The 17,185-nt window shown below is 43.6% G+C and overlaps 1 long non-coding RNA gene across 1 annotated transcript in view; it reads left to right on the top strand.

Annotated features, from left to right (window-relative positions):
• The window catches only part of LOC123761328 (uncharacterized), a 57,756-nt gene that overhangs the window by 19,006 nt on the left and 21,565 nt on the right, over positions 1-17,185 (top strand). The window contains exon 2 of the long non-coding RNA XR_006773218.2: positions 3,562-3,696. This is a non-coding gene — a long non-coding RNA (uncharacterized lncRNA). The remainder of the gene's footprint in view (positions 1-3,561; positions 3,697-17,185) is intronic.

Raw genomic sequence — 17,185 nt, forward strand, 5'->3', positions numbered from 1 at the left:
CACAACAACGCCGAGTGGGGGAAGATTAGCTTAATTTTATGCCCGCGTCGAGTGCGGTAGGATCCTCTTTTTTTCAATAGAATAATGATAATCGTGGTTTGCATGCTAAGGAGCTGGTAATTAGACAACCTTCATAATGTTAGAAGCTCAAGGGGAAAGAGTGTAGTAATGAAAGGCTGAGGTTTCGGCTCCCAAATGGGTCCACGGCGTTATAACTTTCTTTCTTCGTAATTCTAATATACATTCACACACCACCGATTGCCCGCGCGTGCGCGCACACACACACAGGGGTCTGGTAGCTGAGTGGACAGCGTGCGGGACTCGAAATCCCGTGGCCCGGGTTCGATTCCCGGAGTCAACTGAGACAAATGGGCATAGTTTCTTTCACCCTGATGCACCTGTTTTCTAGCAGTAAATAGGTACTTGGGAGTTAGACAGCTGTTACGGGCTGCTTTCTGTGTGTGTGTGTGTGTGTGTGTTGCATCCCCAGCTACCTCATTGTAGCACCTGTACTCATTGTAGCCCCTATACTTATCGTACCCCCCCCCCCCCTGTACTCATTGTGTCCCCCTGTACTCATTGACCCTTCTGTACACATTGTAGCCCATGTACTCATTGCAGCCCTTGTACTCATTGTAATCCCCTATACTCATTCCCCCCCCCTCCTGTTCTCATTGTAGCCAGTGTACTCATTGTAGCCCCTGCACTCATTGTACCCCCTGTACTCATTGTTCTCTCTGTACTCATTGTACCCCTTGTAGACATCATACTGTCTATACTCATTGTAGCCTTTGTACTTAATGCACTCCTTGTACTCATTGCATCCATGTACTCACTGTAACAATTGTACTCATTGTTCCACCTGTACTCATTGTACCTCCTGTACTCATTGTACCGCCTGTACTCACTGTTCCACCTGTACTCACTGTACCACCTGTACTCACTGTACTACCTGTGCTCACTGTACCACCTGTTTAAGATTCGTTACCTGGAACAAAAAGTTCCAAGTAGCACGGGCTATGGTGAGCCCGAAGTGGTCGACTACTATCGGAACGTATTTTTATTTAGTTATCATTATTGATATTACATAAAATTGATGCTATTCCGATTCTTACAATAATTGTTTAGTTATAATTAATATGGAAGCTAAATATATATGTAATTTGATTTTTTTCGTTAAAAAATGCAACTCTATTTGCCTTGTCAGAAGCGTACGAATCCAGGTAGTCCACCAAATCTAATGTAGCCAATGTGTAAAGTACATTAATATTACGGTGGTATTATGTTTTAACAAATACATCATAATTTTAACGGATTGATTGATTCCGTAACAAATACGAGCTGTTAAGTGTGAGGATAGGTTGAATTCTGCCTGGACACACACACACACACACACAAACACGCACGCACACACACACACACACACACACACACACACACACACACACACACACACACACACACACACACACACACACACACAAACACTCACATACACACACACACACACACACACACACACACACACACACACACACACACACACACACACAAACACACACACAAACACTCACTCACACACACACACACACACACACACACACACACACACACACACACACACACACACACACACACACACACACACACACACACACGAGTCTATGAGAGCTTGGTGCACGATATGCGGGGGATTGTGATTGCTGTAAGGGACATTTAATTGTATACCGGAACACCATAAATCACATCCATTTGTCATCATTGTGATCACTATCCATCATTACTTAATACAAGAAAAATATATACATATGCACACGGAGTCTTTCCTGCCCCTCTCTCTCTCTCTCTCTCTCTCTCTCTCTCTCTCTCTCTCTCTCTCTCTCTCTCTCTCTCTCTCTCTCTCTCTCTCTCTGATTATCCTTACAAAGCCAAAATTACAAATATTCAAATCCCACTGATGCATACAAGAATTTCTGTAGTTTTTATTTTCCTTGCTCGAAGATTCTGCCTTGGAAGAAGACGAATAGCCGGCGTGTGATGAATGAATGGTAATGGTATTGTAATTACCACACTATCCATATCCATTACCTAGTGTTTTGATGTGTGGCTTGCCTTTCCGTCTTGCAGTTTCCTTAGACTTGCGTCGTTCCGGCTCCTGGGTTCCGACTCCTTCTCTTATTCTCAAGGGTTCCCCTTTTTCGTACGTAAACAAAAATAAAGTGCTTAGTTTTTTACGTAATGTTATATAGAAGTTATTTTTTTCTATAAACAAATGTAAAGGTTTTTTTTTTACATAATCAAATATTTAAGTTTTTTTTTTTACTTGTATATAACAAAATTTACTTCTGACATCAGTACATACAGCACAGTATTTTTTTTCCTTAATCAAATATAAAAAGGAGTCCTTTTCACAAAAGCCTTTATAAAATTATGCCTTTTTTATATATGCAGATCAAAAGTTAAATGAAAAGATATTTTACATTTTGAATATTCAGTCTTATTTGCATGACCTGATTTGCTATTCTTAACAGATACAATATTGTTCCTTAACGTCTTACGGTACATCAACCAGACGTAAAGTCTTACGGAACATCAACCAGACGTAAAGTCTTACGGAACATCAACCAGACGTAAAGTCTTACGGAACATCAACCAGACGTAAAGTCTTACGGAACATCAACCAGACGTAAAGTCTTACGGAACATCAACCAGACGTAAAGTCTTACGGAACATCAACCAGACGTAAAGTCTTACGGAACATCAACCAGACATAAAGTCTTACGGAACATCAACCAGACATAAAGTCTTACGGAACATCAACCAGACGTAAAGTCTTACGGAACATCAACCAGACGTAAAGTCTTACGGAACATCAACCAGACGTAAAGTCTTACGGTACATCAACCAGACGTAAAGTCTGACGGGAAAGTGGCTAGCGCAGCAACACTTCCTCGGAAAAAAATTATATCTTACTGAAGTTTTGCTATTTTATCTTTCATCTGATATTTTGCTGTATTGCTTTTTCCATTTAAATGTCAAATATTGCTATCTTTTTTCTTTCTTAAGCCTTTCTTTCTCTATAAAGCATTCTGATTTATTGTTTCTCTCTTTTTTTTTCATTCTGTTTATTCTCACTGTTATGTTTTTTTTGTTCTGGAAATCTTAATGTCCTCTGGATAAGGAATATCTTGTATGACACGCCTTATCCCATGCACCTCCTTCATTCATATTTTCTCATTTGTCTAGTTCCTTCGCTCCTTTTCGTCCTCAAAATTTTCTTAATTCCACTCTCATTTTTCCCCTCACACACAACCTCTATCTCCTTGTTATTTATTCCCCTTAATGTCTCCAATGGTTTTGCCAACGTGAACTCCACGCAAGCTGCATCCTCCGAATTCTCCAAATTCTCCTCTTCGCCTCCCACATCTTCCATTCCACCCCTCTTCTCCTCCTTTCCTCCCCTTTCCTCTTCCCCTTTCTACCCTCTCCTCTTTCATTTCATCTTCCCATTCCAATTCCTTTTCGTCTCTGCTGTTTAACACGTTTTTTGGGTTGTTCCAGCATGGGATTTCTCTCTGCCAAGAACGTGATGGATGGAAGTATGGCATTTCTACCTTTCTCGCTCGTCCTGTGGTGTGTTCTTACAGTTTTGTACTTGCAGACTTGACTAACAGTTCTCAGGCTTCACGTTTTTAGGTAAGCTAACACAGTGGTTCCCGACCTTCCTCTTTTTGTATCATACCTGCTTCTAAAACAGTAAAAGGATTATATAGATAAACAGTTATATTGATAAATGTTAGTAAATTTGTACTGTTACATAAATTCTTTATGGTTTTTTTGGGGAGGTGTTTTTTCAGTGTGCAAATTCCTAGTTATTAAAAATTAAAAAACTAAATATAGATCTTATTTCTCTAAAGTCATAGAGATTGGAAGACTACTTATACTAGAATACCCTGACCATCAATGGCCTCTACTGATGCACTTTTGTCAATGTTCTGGTCTCACTCATTCAGTATTTTACATGGTTCTGAAGTCGGAGGATATACACACGGAGAGGGGAAAATTCGCTTCTCGGTGCATACGCTGATTGACTGATTGTTACCGCCGAAGGCTGCTAGTTAATTGTGCACCCCATGTTCATCCTGTGAATGATAGTGCAAAAAGGATTACAGAGGAAACCGAATGTCTTTTATCAGACCTAAACGGAGACTATTACGTTAACAATTACATCCATCCTGTACACCATATAATTATAACAGATGATTACAGAGACTTTCTCACTTCAGTATCTATGTAGTTATAATTAATTAATGTACATTGATGGTAGGTCTTTTCGTTCATCCACTGAGTATATATTAGTCCAGAACTATGCTCTTGATGGTTGGTCAATAAGCACTTGTGGTGGTCTTAATAACCCTCCAGATGTTGATAGATCTTAATCCCAACACTAAAGAAAAGTCTGAGGTTTTGAACGACGAGGAAGTTGTGAAGATGCTCTCGTCATCGTTAATGAATGAGTCCTCACGGAGCTGGGAATTAGTCATCTCATAACCATTAGGTCACTAGAGACCTCTGTTGTGACCTGAGACCACAACTATGCATCAACTGACGCTTATTTACCTAATCCAGATGTGAGAGTGCTTACGGACGCAGGTCTAGCGTGAAGCTAATTTGATTTCTGACTACAATAAAGGTGTACTAAACATATCTTCGATCATGGGCGCTACAGTTATCTTCCTTTGAAGATGGTTATCTCTGTTTCCCGATTATTTTTCACTATCTTGATATTAGAGACAAATTTATATATACAAGTTGATTTTTCCTTTACAAATAATTTGTTCGTGTAAAATTATTGCACTAGTTTACTCTGATACACATCATCAACTTACACTTAACTGGTGTTAGGGGCTGTGTCACTGTCAGGTTGTCTCTTTGTCTCTGTCTGTCTGTCTGTCTGTCTGTCTCTCTCTCTCTGTCTCTCTCTCTCTCTCTCTCTCTCTCTCTCTCTCTCTCTCTCTCTCTCTCTCTCTCTCTCTCTCTCTCTCTCTCTCTCTCTCTCTCTCTCTCTCCCTCCCTCGCCTCCATGCTCTCCTTCCTCAACAATATTAACACTGGGTTGTGGTTTATGAGTCTTGTACCAGTAAAACGCACACGTACATCAGGCGCAACTCTCCGGCATTTCTGCTGTTGCTGCTCCTGCTGCTGTTGATGTTGTTTCTCACCTACCGCTGCTGTTGTTGCTTTTGCTGTTGCGTCTTTCCTGACGCTGCTCTTACTTCGTGTCTTCTGTTGCTCTTACATCTTACCTGTTGCTGTTCGTATATCTTGCTTGCTGCTGCTGCTGCTGCTGCTAGTTTCTCTCCATTCTAATTCTACTGGAAGTGTATTTTAAGCCTTTGCTGTTTTTAAGACATGCTAATAGACGTATCGAATCTCTTGCTGCAGTGATTGTTGAGATATCTTGCAAGTGGCATATGTGTGTGGGCTAGTTGTGTTGTCTAATTGTTCCAAGAGTCATTTCTTTATGAGCCTTGCAGGAAATGCTGGTTAATGACGCATGAAGTTTATGTAGCTCCTATCTCCTTCCTTACTGTTTTATAGGGACTGCATTGTTTGTCTTCATACCTCTGAATGTTTATTCGTTGGTGGCCATAAGTTGAAATGCATTACAATGGCGGGGCACTAGACTCCATCTGCCTCTTTCAGTGCCCATTGTGTGATTTAATCTGGTTTCTTATTTTTATTCCTTTCCAACTCCTCCCGCTGTCTTCTTACCTCTCACGCCTTCATATATGCTTCTATTAGTTTTCATTGGGTAAGTATTTGATAGGGAAATCCGGCTCCCTTTCAGATATCCCTGAAAATATTGCATTTAAGATCTCCTTTGGGTTGTTTCCAACTGATGCAATCATATCTGGTTTATTTTCACTTAAGCTGTATTATATTTCAACTGCTCTGTATGCGACTCAATCAGGATTAATAAACCAGATTTGGAGGTTCATCTTTGATTTCATATCTCCAACAATTTTTTTAACAGAATATTCTTTCCCACTCTATCTTATTCCTTAATGTTTACTGATAGTTTTCTTGCTAACGTTATGGTTCTATTCTGTTTTTTCTTGGCGAATTACTTCCATGGCTTTGGCTTCATCCTTTTGTCTCCAGAAACTCCCTTTCAAACCATTGTAAGATTAATTATTGTTCATATAATTTCTTACGTGAGTAGGTATGACTCTTTCTTCAGCTTATTATAGTTTCTGGTTGTGTAATCGATCATACTGTGTTGTTATTTCTCTGAAATTTCTCTCCCTCAGTGTCCCATCTAGGAAATTAACAATTTAATGGTACTTCATTCTACTCACCCGTGCTGGTCCTTTATTTCCCAGTGTAATCTACAAAATACATTACTACATTAGATGGTAAATTTCTCTTAAGATCTTGTATTGTCGTTAAAATGTATCATGTTTGAGTGTGAGTGTGAGTGTGTGTGTGTGAGTGTGTGTGTATTCACATAGTTGTGCTTGTGGAGGTTGAGCTTTGGTCCTTTGGTCCCGCTTCTCAACTGTCAATCAACTGGTGTACAGATTCTGGAGCCTATTAGGCTCTATTAACTCTACATTTGAAACTGTGTATGTGTGTGTCTGTGTGTATGCGTTCGTGTGTGTATGTCATCCACGTGTACTTCCCACCATCCTCCTTTTATCATAATTTCATTTAGTCACTTTCTCACCATCAGCCATCAACATACCATATCACGTTCTCACCCACATTACTCTATCATCATACAACTGTCCTTCATTATTCTCACCTGCATCCATCATCGTTTTCTTTCTCACCACACCATATCTTTACACACACATTTTCAGTTCTCATTTTCCCCATCCTTCGTCATTTATGGAATCATCACCCCCTCATTATACATATCCTTCTCCTGATGTATATGTACAATGATGTTCAGTATATAATGTATACCTATACATTACTCACCTACTAATCATCTTTCCTTGCACCTGAACCCTAAAATTGCCCTCATCTGGTTCAGAGTTGTGAGTCTAATCATGTTTCCACAACATCATTTCCCTCACCACTAATACTACTACTACTGTCATTATAAGCCTTCTCACCATCCTCTAAATAGCCCAACATTACCCATTTATAGGCCTACTTATTCTCCTTCTGCTGGCACATCATCACTATCATAATAGGGGCTAACCACCCCTCTTCTCACTGGATTATCATCACCATCATAATAGACCTTCCTATCCTCTTCCCAATTGGTCCATCATCACTATCATTATAGGCCTACTCGTCATATTCCCTCTCTTCGTCATCGCCTGCTATAACCTTACCCCCCCCCCCTTACCCTCCTTCCCCCATTATTTCCTGCCTGGTCATCATAACCCAAGAAATTATCTCACTCATCCCACCTTCACATAACCCATCTTCCCTCTCTCCCCCATCATCACTCTTCACCTTCACCCTCTCGTACCAACCCGCCCCATCACCTTCACTACCTGGTCGGCCCATCAAGGGGGAGGGCCACCAGGCTCACTTCCCTTCTGGGTGTCCCCCTTCGGGATGTTGGACGCCCTCATTTGTGGCTATTATGAGTAGTAATGTCCTCGTCAGTACATGTTGTGACCTGGGGCCCCACTTCTGCTACCCCCAGCCCCTACGTCTGGCTGTGGGTGTATTTACTATTTGTGTCTGCAGAATCGAGCAATTTAGCTCTTGGACACAGTCTTTCTAGCCAATCTATTTTTCCTCTTATATTGTCTACTACTACTCTCTAACACACGCGAGCGCGCGCGCACACACACACACACACACACACACACACACACACACACACACACACACACACACACTCACAAACATCCACAGGAAGCAGCTCGTAGCAGCTGTCTAACTCCTAGGTACCTATTTACTGCCAGGTGAACAGGTGCACCAGGGTGAAAGAAACGCTGCACATTTCCAGGGTATCGAACTCGGGCCACAGGGACCACGACTCCTGAGAGCTGTCCACTCAAGTTTACACACAAACCTATTAATTACTTTAAAGTAAATTCAGGGGGTATATACTCTCAAGGACATGCATGATGGACTCTCATGTACTTCTGTAAGAAAACTTGGTATATATTTTGTAGAGCCAATGCATGTAAGTATACATGTAGAGCAAAACACGCATTGCATGCATTATTCATTTATGATGTGTACTTTAGCCAATATTTTAAGTATCTTCAGAACTAGATCACAAAATAGACAATAAAATAAGTCAATAATTAACATGTTGTTTTTCTCTACAGGTAAGACCTTGGGCCACGTCGGCTCCAGGAGTTCCTTCATCATCATCTTAAAGGTAACCGCTGGAGCGCCTGATTTTCCTCATCTTTGAGTAGGCGGTGACCCCGTCGCCAATATCAAAGAGCATCGTTCAGTGGGAATGGAAATCTTGAATGCTCGAACTGATTTATATAAGCGACACGAGGGAGGAGAATCGAATCCCTGTTATTGTCTGAGGTACAGGCGTAGTACCATTTCCGAGCTCTGAATCCCCGGGATAAGGGTTTTCTGAAACAGCGAGACGGGGGATTCCAGGAAGCCAAACGGAAAAGAAAGGCGATTCAGTGCACTTATAGGACCCATGGTCCTGCTCGCCCCCACTCCTCCCTGACCCGGCAAGCAGAAAGCAGACAGTTGATTTATGATAGTGGTCGGACCAGACCCGGGACGTTCTTACTTAACACAGCCCTCGGGCTCCCTCACTCCAGGGAGGATGGGGAAGGGCGTCGGGGGTTGGAGGGGAGGGCGTCGGGGGTTGGAGGGGAGGGCGTCGGGGGTTGGAGGGGAGGGCGTTGGGGTTGGAGGGGAGGGCTTGCGGTTCTCTGTGGTTAGGTGGAGGAGGAGGAGGAGGCAGGATGGTGTGGTGTTAGGGGGAAGATGGTTGGGGGGAATGGAGGAAATGCAGCCGATATTGTTTACCTAAAAGTGAAGACGAAGTCAGGTCTAGCTCCACATGCCCCGCCAACCCGCCCTGTGGTTTCTTCACGTTCGAATTCTTTGTGTATCTGCAGAAGGTCGATAGTTATGGTGTTTGCAATAGTGAGGATAATTATCAGGAGAAAGCATTGGGCCAGCGTGTGACTAAATAAAAAAAATGCTAATTCGTTCGTAAAAGTAATTGGCATATTAGTACAGGAGACGACGTTAGTTGTTTTTAAGAGTACTTAATGTGGTTAATAAATGCAAACGGTAGTCGTGATAACGGAGAAGATAAGGTAATTATCAGGGGTAAACTACTAGACGAGTACAAAGGACAAACAGAGAGAGAAAGAACAGTGTCCAGCCTCTCTTGATATAGAGGGATCGAACACAGACCATACAAAAAGTGAGCAGTCAAAGTGCAGTCCTAATGTAGAGGATAATGGAAGCAAGGATTGGCGAATGTTATAATGGTAACCTATATTAGTTTGGCTGGTAGTAGAGGGGGATAAATGGAAAGGAAAGGAAAAATATAAGAAATTTAATGGGGAAAGCTGCATATGGCTTAAATATGGAAATTAATTGGAAGTAGAGTATTCTGTTGACCAGACCACACACTAGTAGGTGAAGGGACGACGACGTTTCGGTCCGTTCTGGACCAATCTTAAGTCGATTGTGTCGACAAATCAAGTCGATCTCACAATCGACTTGAGAATGGTCCAGGATGGACCGAAACGTCGTCGTCCCTTCACCTTCTAGTGTGTGGTCTGGTCAACATACTTTAGCCACGTTATTGTGACTCATCGCCTGCATATAGAATATTCTGCATTCTGCTTAATACAAGTCACTAAAACTGCTAACACACGCTCGTGCCCATTACGAATATTCTAAAGAGTGAAAATATTGAACTCTCTACCAATTACAAGCCATTAAAGTTTCCTAATTACTCTCTCTCTCGCATAACAAACCATCAAGCACTGATCCTATTACACTCGTACCGTACCAATTACGAACCCTTAAACCCTGTGCCAATTACTATCACGAACCATTCAGCATTCTCGTCGAGCAAGATATATTACTTAGGTCCGTATCGTGATGTCAACATTATTATGTTACATTTGGTGGAATACATTACTTTATTGAGAGAGAGAGAGAGAGAGAGAGAGAGAGAGAGAGAGAGAGAGAGAGAGAGAGAGAGAGAGAGAGAGAGAGAGAGAGAGAGAGAGAGACAGAGACAGAGACAGACAGACAGACAGACAGACTATCAGAAGAAAGAATTCCTGCAATATGCAGGTGAGTTATTAAAATTAATATGATTATTATATTAATCACTTAGCAGAGATTAAGCTCTTTTGCGAATAAAGTTTCTTCTGTAAGGTCTTTATCAAATCAAATGTTAGATTTGATGAAATCCTATGAAAATACACTTCTTAAATAATACTGCAGTACTTACGTCGGACAGCCAGCAGCCAACACTAACAACCCGATTGAAATTAAGACGCTGTGAAATGAAGTCCTTGGAATCAATTTAATGTAAGGCCACTGAATTAATGCTGAAAACCATATAACTTTCAAATCACTCTTGCTATATAAACAAATCATAGTAATTGCTTGCTGCACTATCAGTACCACTACGTGTCGTGCCTTAGATATAAGCAGAAACGCCGAGGAAAGGTCAACTACCTGATTAAGTGTCAACAGGAGCCAACGTCTTGTCCCCCGTCAGCTGGGCAAAGCAGTTCTCGTCTATCAAGGCCTGGGCCTCCGGGAGAACCGCTGAACGCCAGCAATGGGCCACCCAAATTATCTACCTCTGGTGCCGTAAAAGACAAAAGGCGATCCCCAAGTTTTTCCAAGGCGTGGTCGGAAACTCTAGTCCTTGGAATACATCTTAAGAGAGTTCAGTTTTACTTGGTTTCTGAGCTACCGCGCTTCATCTTAATTAAAGCCCCTTATTAGGTCGATAATTAAGGGGCCTGGTCCCATCTGCAAGTAAATTGCACTTCTCGTCTTAAGCCGCTGCCTCACACTCCTCTTCCACTGCGTCTTGGTAATCATCTTCATGTTTCTCTTCTTATGTTTTTAAATAAACCAAGAGCTCAACAGATAAGGTCGTGTTATCCAATTCCTGCTCTTTTGAAGCCTGGTTTTAGAGATTGTTGATTTGGAATACAAGCAAAATTTCGATGTAATATTCATGGATTTCACACAAACCTTCGTCATATGTCACTATAAAGCGGTTGCACACAAAATGTGCAGAAAAATAGTAGTTGTATAATTCTAGATTTGAATATTCAACTTCCGAATGAACTGAACTCCAAAAACAATTAGATACGGAACAAAGAAAATATGGAACAAAAACAACAAAGAAAAAACATAGGGGTCTCCTTCGTGAAAAGCGTTTATATGCAGGGCTACAATCCTCCTAGGTTATTGTCCCCTGAGTATTATCCTCGGGGTACTGTCCACTTGAACATTAACCCCAGGGGTACTTTCTCCGAATACTGCCCACCCCCGACAGCCCCGCTCCTGTGCCAGGTAAGACCACTACGGGCTCACCATAACCCGTGCTACTGGGAACATTTTGTTCAGAGTAGCTGAATCTTAAACAACAACATATTGCCCCCCTCCCCCTCTATCCTCACCGACCCGGCTTTGGGTACGTTCTACGGATACTGTCACCTGGGATACTTTACCTTTTCAAGTTTGGCATAGATCAACACACATGAATTCGTGTTGTATCATCCTAGGGGCCTGACAGCTGAGCGGACAGCGCTTCGGATTCGTAGTCCTGCGTTTCCGGCTTCGATCACCGATGGAGGCGGAAACAAATGGGCAGAGTTTCTTTCAACCTGATGCCCCTGTTACCTAGCAGTAAATAGGTACCTGGGAGTTAGACAGCTGCTACGGGCTGTTTCGGGGGGGGTTGTGAGCAAAAAGGAGGCCTGGTCGAGGTACGCTAAGCCCCGAAATCATCTCAAGATAACCTCAATGACAGAAGAAACATGATAACGCTGGGAATCTTACGAGCTTAGCAAGGATAAAGGACAAACCTAACCTCCACACAAGTATACATCAAGGTAACCTGGTGACCCATGGCATACACTGTGATGTTCAAGGAAGAGAATCTGCAACTCTTGCTCCAGGGACGTGAACTGGAACCATAGACTAAACAGTCAAACCCAACTGCCCTTGACATGATATTACCATAGTTACCTGCATACCTGCAACGACTCTATTATAGTAACCACCATTATATCTGATCAACCAGGCTGAGATTCATACGTCAGGCTGCGAGCTGCCGCGTCCAACAGCCTGGTTGACTACCCAGCAACGAGGAGGACTGGTCTACGACCGAACCGCGGGGTCGCTGAGCCCCGAAATCACCTCAAGGTAAGGTATCATTACCATGATCATGGTAACTTGGTAATAGTTGCTGCTATGGTAACTATTACCCCTAATAGCGACCCCCTTCCCCCATTCTCTTAACCCTAGAACCCAAATCAATTTCTATCACTCCACCCCTATTCATATCCCCAATCCGGCTTCCACAAACCCCAATATGCTCCCCAAACACTGATCTCAACCAGGTTCTCCAACCCTGCTACTCTCTACCCAAACCGACCACCCCGTCCCCCCGTACCATTAACCGTGCCTACTGATCTTCCCGCTCCCACCCCCGCACCCCGGCGTTCTAACCTTCCCCCCTCCACCCCCCACTGCCCCTCCTCTCCGGGAACAACGTGGGAGCCAGTGCTCCCACGTGCACTGCCACATACTGTCTTCTACAACTTCTACCACTCTCTTTATATATATATATATATATATATATATATATATATATATATATATATATATATATATATATATATATATATATATATATATATATATATATATATATATATCCCTAGAACCCAAATCATGACTCCTTCTGAAGATGTATTAATATACGAAAGTACTTAAGGAAATTCCTGTTTCATTTTTAATCACGTGTTTATTTTCGTGATATACACACACACATATATATATATATATATATATATATATATATATATATATATATATATATATATATATATATATATATATATATATATATATATATATATATATATATATATATCACGAGAGAAAATGAGAGAGAGAGAGAGAGAGAGAGAGACACACACACACGAACACAGCACCAATAGACAGACATACATTGATTGTTGGGGACCCATGCTGGGAAGCATTCTTAATTTACAATGGGTTTCACAAATGTTGTATTAAGGGTGCGTGTGTGTGTGTGTGTGTGTGTGTGTGTGTGTGTGTGTGTGTATTTACTCACCTACATGTGTTTGCAGGTCTTATCATGCCTCTTATCTTGTCTTCTATTCGTGCTTTCTAGTGAGCTAATCTGAAATACCTCCCGTTTAGCTCATTTCAGTATCTTTGGATTATTTATTAATCGGGCAGAAACGGATAGACGCGTTTATTATCAACTAATGCCTCTGTTCATCTAGCAGAGAGATGGTGGCCGGGAGTTAGGCAACGGTTGTGGGGTTACATCTTGGGGAGGAGCAAGGGTTCAACCTTGGGAGGACCTCGACACCAGCCAAATTATATATGTACACATGCTCCATGTCCCCGACACAACGCATCCAATTAATTAATCACTCTTGGGCCATTCGTTCAGTTTATCTAGTTAATGCTGTAACTTCTACGCATTAATTCTTTATCTTGATGTTATCTTGAGAAGATTTCGGGGCTTAGTGTCCCCGCGGCCCGGTCTTCGACCATGTCTAGACCCCCAGGAAGCAGCCCGTAGCAGCTGTCTAACTCCAAGGTACCTATTTACTGCTGGGAAACAGGGGCATCAGGGTGAAAGAAACATTTTGCCCATTTGTCTCCGCCTCCACCGGGGATCGAACCCGGAACCTCAGGACTACGAATCTGAAGCGCTGTCCACCCAGCTGTCAGGCGCCCTTTCCATGCTTTTTGTGACTTATTGCAACGTTTGAAGTATTTTGCTGGCAACATCTTACATCTTTTATTGATTAGATACTCCCTAATTAACTGGAACACCTTTCCTACCTTTCCCGCCTGCTTTTATGACTTAATGCATTGGGGTTCAGTCCCTGAGTCCATTATGTGCCTCTGTAACCCTTTCCACTACCCACAAGATGGGTATGGGGTGCATAATAAATGAACTAAACTAATCTAACTTGTGTGTGGCACTGAGTCGACGACTTTCTGACAATGCATTAATATGCAGTTTGCCTTTGTCCCCTAATTCATATAAGTCTGTCAAGTTTGTGAAGCCAGACTACATACGTCATCTCTGAGCTTGTATTCACCTAGTTGTGTTGAGCTTCGGCTCTTTGGTCCCGCCTCTGTACTGTCAGTCAACTGGTGTACAGATTCCTGAGCCTACTGGGCTCTGTCATATCTACATTTGAAACTGTGTATGGAGTCAGCCTCCACCACATCACTGCCTAATGCATTCCATCTGTTCACTACTCTGACACTGAAAATGTTCTTTCTAATGTCCCTGTGGCTCATTTGGGTACTCAGTTTCCACCTGTGTCCCCTTGTTCGCGTACCACCCGTGTTAAACAGTTTATCCCTATCTACCCAGTCAATTCCTCTGAGAATTTTGTAGGTAGTGATCATAGTGATTACCTACATCAAGGAGTGATGGAGGCAGTGTGCATGTGTGCATGCGCACGCGCGTGTGTAACATCTGTATAATCATTTAAGTTGAGCTAGAAGCCGTCAATCAGCCGCATCAAGCAGTAGAGAACATTAGCTTCATCACTCGAGCTTTGTTTGTGGTGCCGGCGAGCGTTGGCAAGTTACCGAGACATGTGGCAACAGTGCTTCACATGTGGCAGCGGCTTAGGAGCCGGCTGGAGTGTGTGTATGTTTATTGCCCTCCTCTTAACCCCCCTCCCCTCACCCCCCCACTCACCCCTCCACTCACCCCCCACTCACCCCTCCACTCACCCCTCCACTCACCCCTCACCCTCTGGCAGACGTTCTAGAGTCTAGACGCAGTATGACTCGTCCTCTCCATTACCACACAGTAATGAAAATGCAGCCTCAGTGGTTGTGAACACCTAGAGCCTAGGAATTCTGAGAGGGCCTGATAGCTGAATGGACAGCGCTCAGGATCCATAGTCCTGAGGTTCCGGATTCGATCCCCGGTGGAAGCGGAAACAAATTGGCAAGTTTCTTTATCCCTGATGTACCTGATCACCTAGCAGTAAATAGGTACCTAAGAGTTAGACAGCTGCTACGGGCTGCTTCCTGGGGGTATGTAACAAAAAGGAGGCCCTGGTCGAGGACCGGGCCGCGTGGACGCTAAGTCCCGAAATCATCTCAAGATAACCTCAAGATAACTTCCCACCTCGTGTAACGGAGCCGATAATCATTAGTCTTTGGATGCGTCAATAGTGCGGTGATTTTTATTTCCCTAAACCGCAGTCATTATTTCGGAGTGGTCAGTAGCGAAGACCCTGCAATCTGTTCACGAGGAGTCGTGGCTGATGCGAGTTGGTTTTGTGTGACCGGGATTCATGACCACCAGTGGTTTCACATCCGTTGGGTCTTCTAGTACATTTAACTCCGTTCTCGACTAATAATCAGGGATCCCGGGTTCGATTCCGTTCGAATGTCATCTGTTGTGAGTAGTGTGTAAACATTTTTTATTCATAAACAAGGGGTTTGACATCTGGATTAACGAGCATTTGGCCTTCATTGATGAGGACGAGCGGTTCACACGACTCACAAATGATGACGTTCGAACATTTTTCGAACAGTGCTTCGCTCACGACGTCTGAGTCGGAACTCTTTCACTTACTTAAAAATGCAAATAACTCCCAAACGAACCTGAACACCTAACCAAACCCATGTCCAAAGATGTATAACATGCTAATATGTAATAGTTTTATTTATATTTCAGACAATTCCTCTTTCGAATGAGCAGTTAAGGTCTTAGGGCACTAGGACACCAGTCCTATTAGTTGTTAAGTTGTTCCCTTTGAAGTTAAATCCTCATCTGAAAAACCTGCTGGCAACAGACCATTTGAAAAGGTTGCAACTTGTAACTGTTAGTCATCATCACATCACAACTAATAAGACTATCGATTTTCACCCAACCGATTCCGATACTACTTTTCATTAGACTATATATTTTATTAGGGGGGAGCCGGTCGGCCGAGCGGACAGCACGCTGGAATTGTGTTCCTGTGGTCCTGGGTTCGATCCCAGGTGCCGGCGAGAAACAATGGGCAGAGTTTCTTTCACCCTATGCCCCAGTTACCTAGCAGTAAATAGGTACCTGGGTGTTAGTCAGCTGTCACGGGCTGCTTCCTGGGGGTGGAGGCCTGGTCGAGGACCGGGCCGCGGGGACACTAAAGCCCCGAAATTATCTCAAGATAACCTCAAGAATCGTTCTCCAGCGAGTTTCCGTGCTACCTCTTACTAGACTATTGCCCAGATCTGTGGACACTTAGGTGGAGGAGGGTGGGGATGGTGTGGAGGAGGCAGGGAATGGGGTAGAGGAAGCAGGGGGATGGGATTGAGAGGTAGAGGATGGGGTGGAGAGGCAGAGGATAGGGTGCAGAGGCAGTGGATGGGGTGGAGGAGGCAGGGGATGGGGTGGATGGGGGGGGGGGCGGTAGAGATTACCGGGACAATAAAACTATTACCTCCCGCGTTGGGGCGTCAGATGCCACCTGGTGTAGGAGAGGTTTTCATAGCTTTTTAATAGCCTCCCCCACCACATGCTGGCCCCCTGACACTGAGAGGGCTGCCCCTGTCACTGAGAGGGCTGCCCCTGTCACTGAGAGGGCTGCCCCTGGCACTGAGAGGGCTGCCCCTGTCACTGAGAGGGCTGCCCCTGACACTGAGAGGGCTGCCCCTGACACTGAGAGGGCTGCCCCTGTCACTGAGAGGGCTGCCCCTGGCACTGAGAGGGCTGTCCCTGACACTGAGAGGGCTGCCCCTGACACTGAGAGGGCTGCCCCTGACACTGAGAGGGCTGTCCCTGGCACTGAGAGGGCTGCCCCTGACACTGAGAGGGCTGCCCCTGGCACTGAGAGGACTGCCCCTGTCACGGAGAGGGCTGCCCCTGTCACGGAGAGGAGAAAGTTGAATGTACTACTACATGAAGGAGAGAAGGGCTGGTCGGATATATGAGAGTGGGAATTGGAACAGT

The sequence above is a fragment of the Procambarus clarkii genome, chromosome 7 (assembly GCF_040958095.1).
Source record: "Procambarus clarkii isolate CNS0578487 chromosome 7, FALCON_Pclarkii_2.0, whole genome shotgun sequence".
Lineage (NCBI taxonomy): Eukaryota > Metazoa > Arthropoda > Malacostraca > Decapoda > Cambaridae > Procambarus > Procambarus clarkii.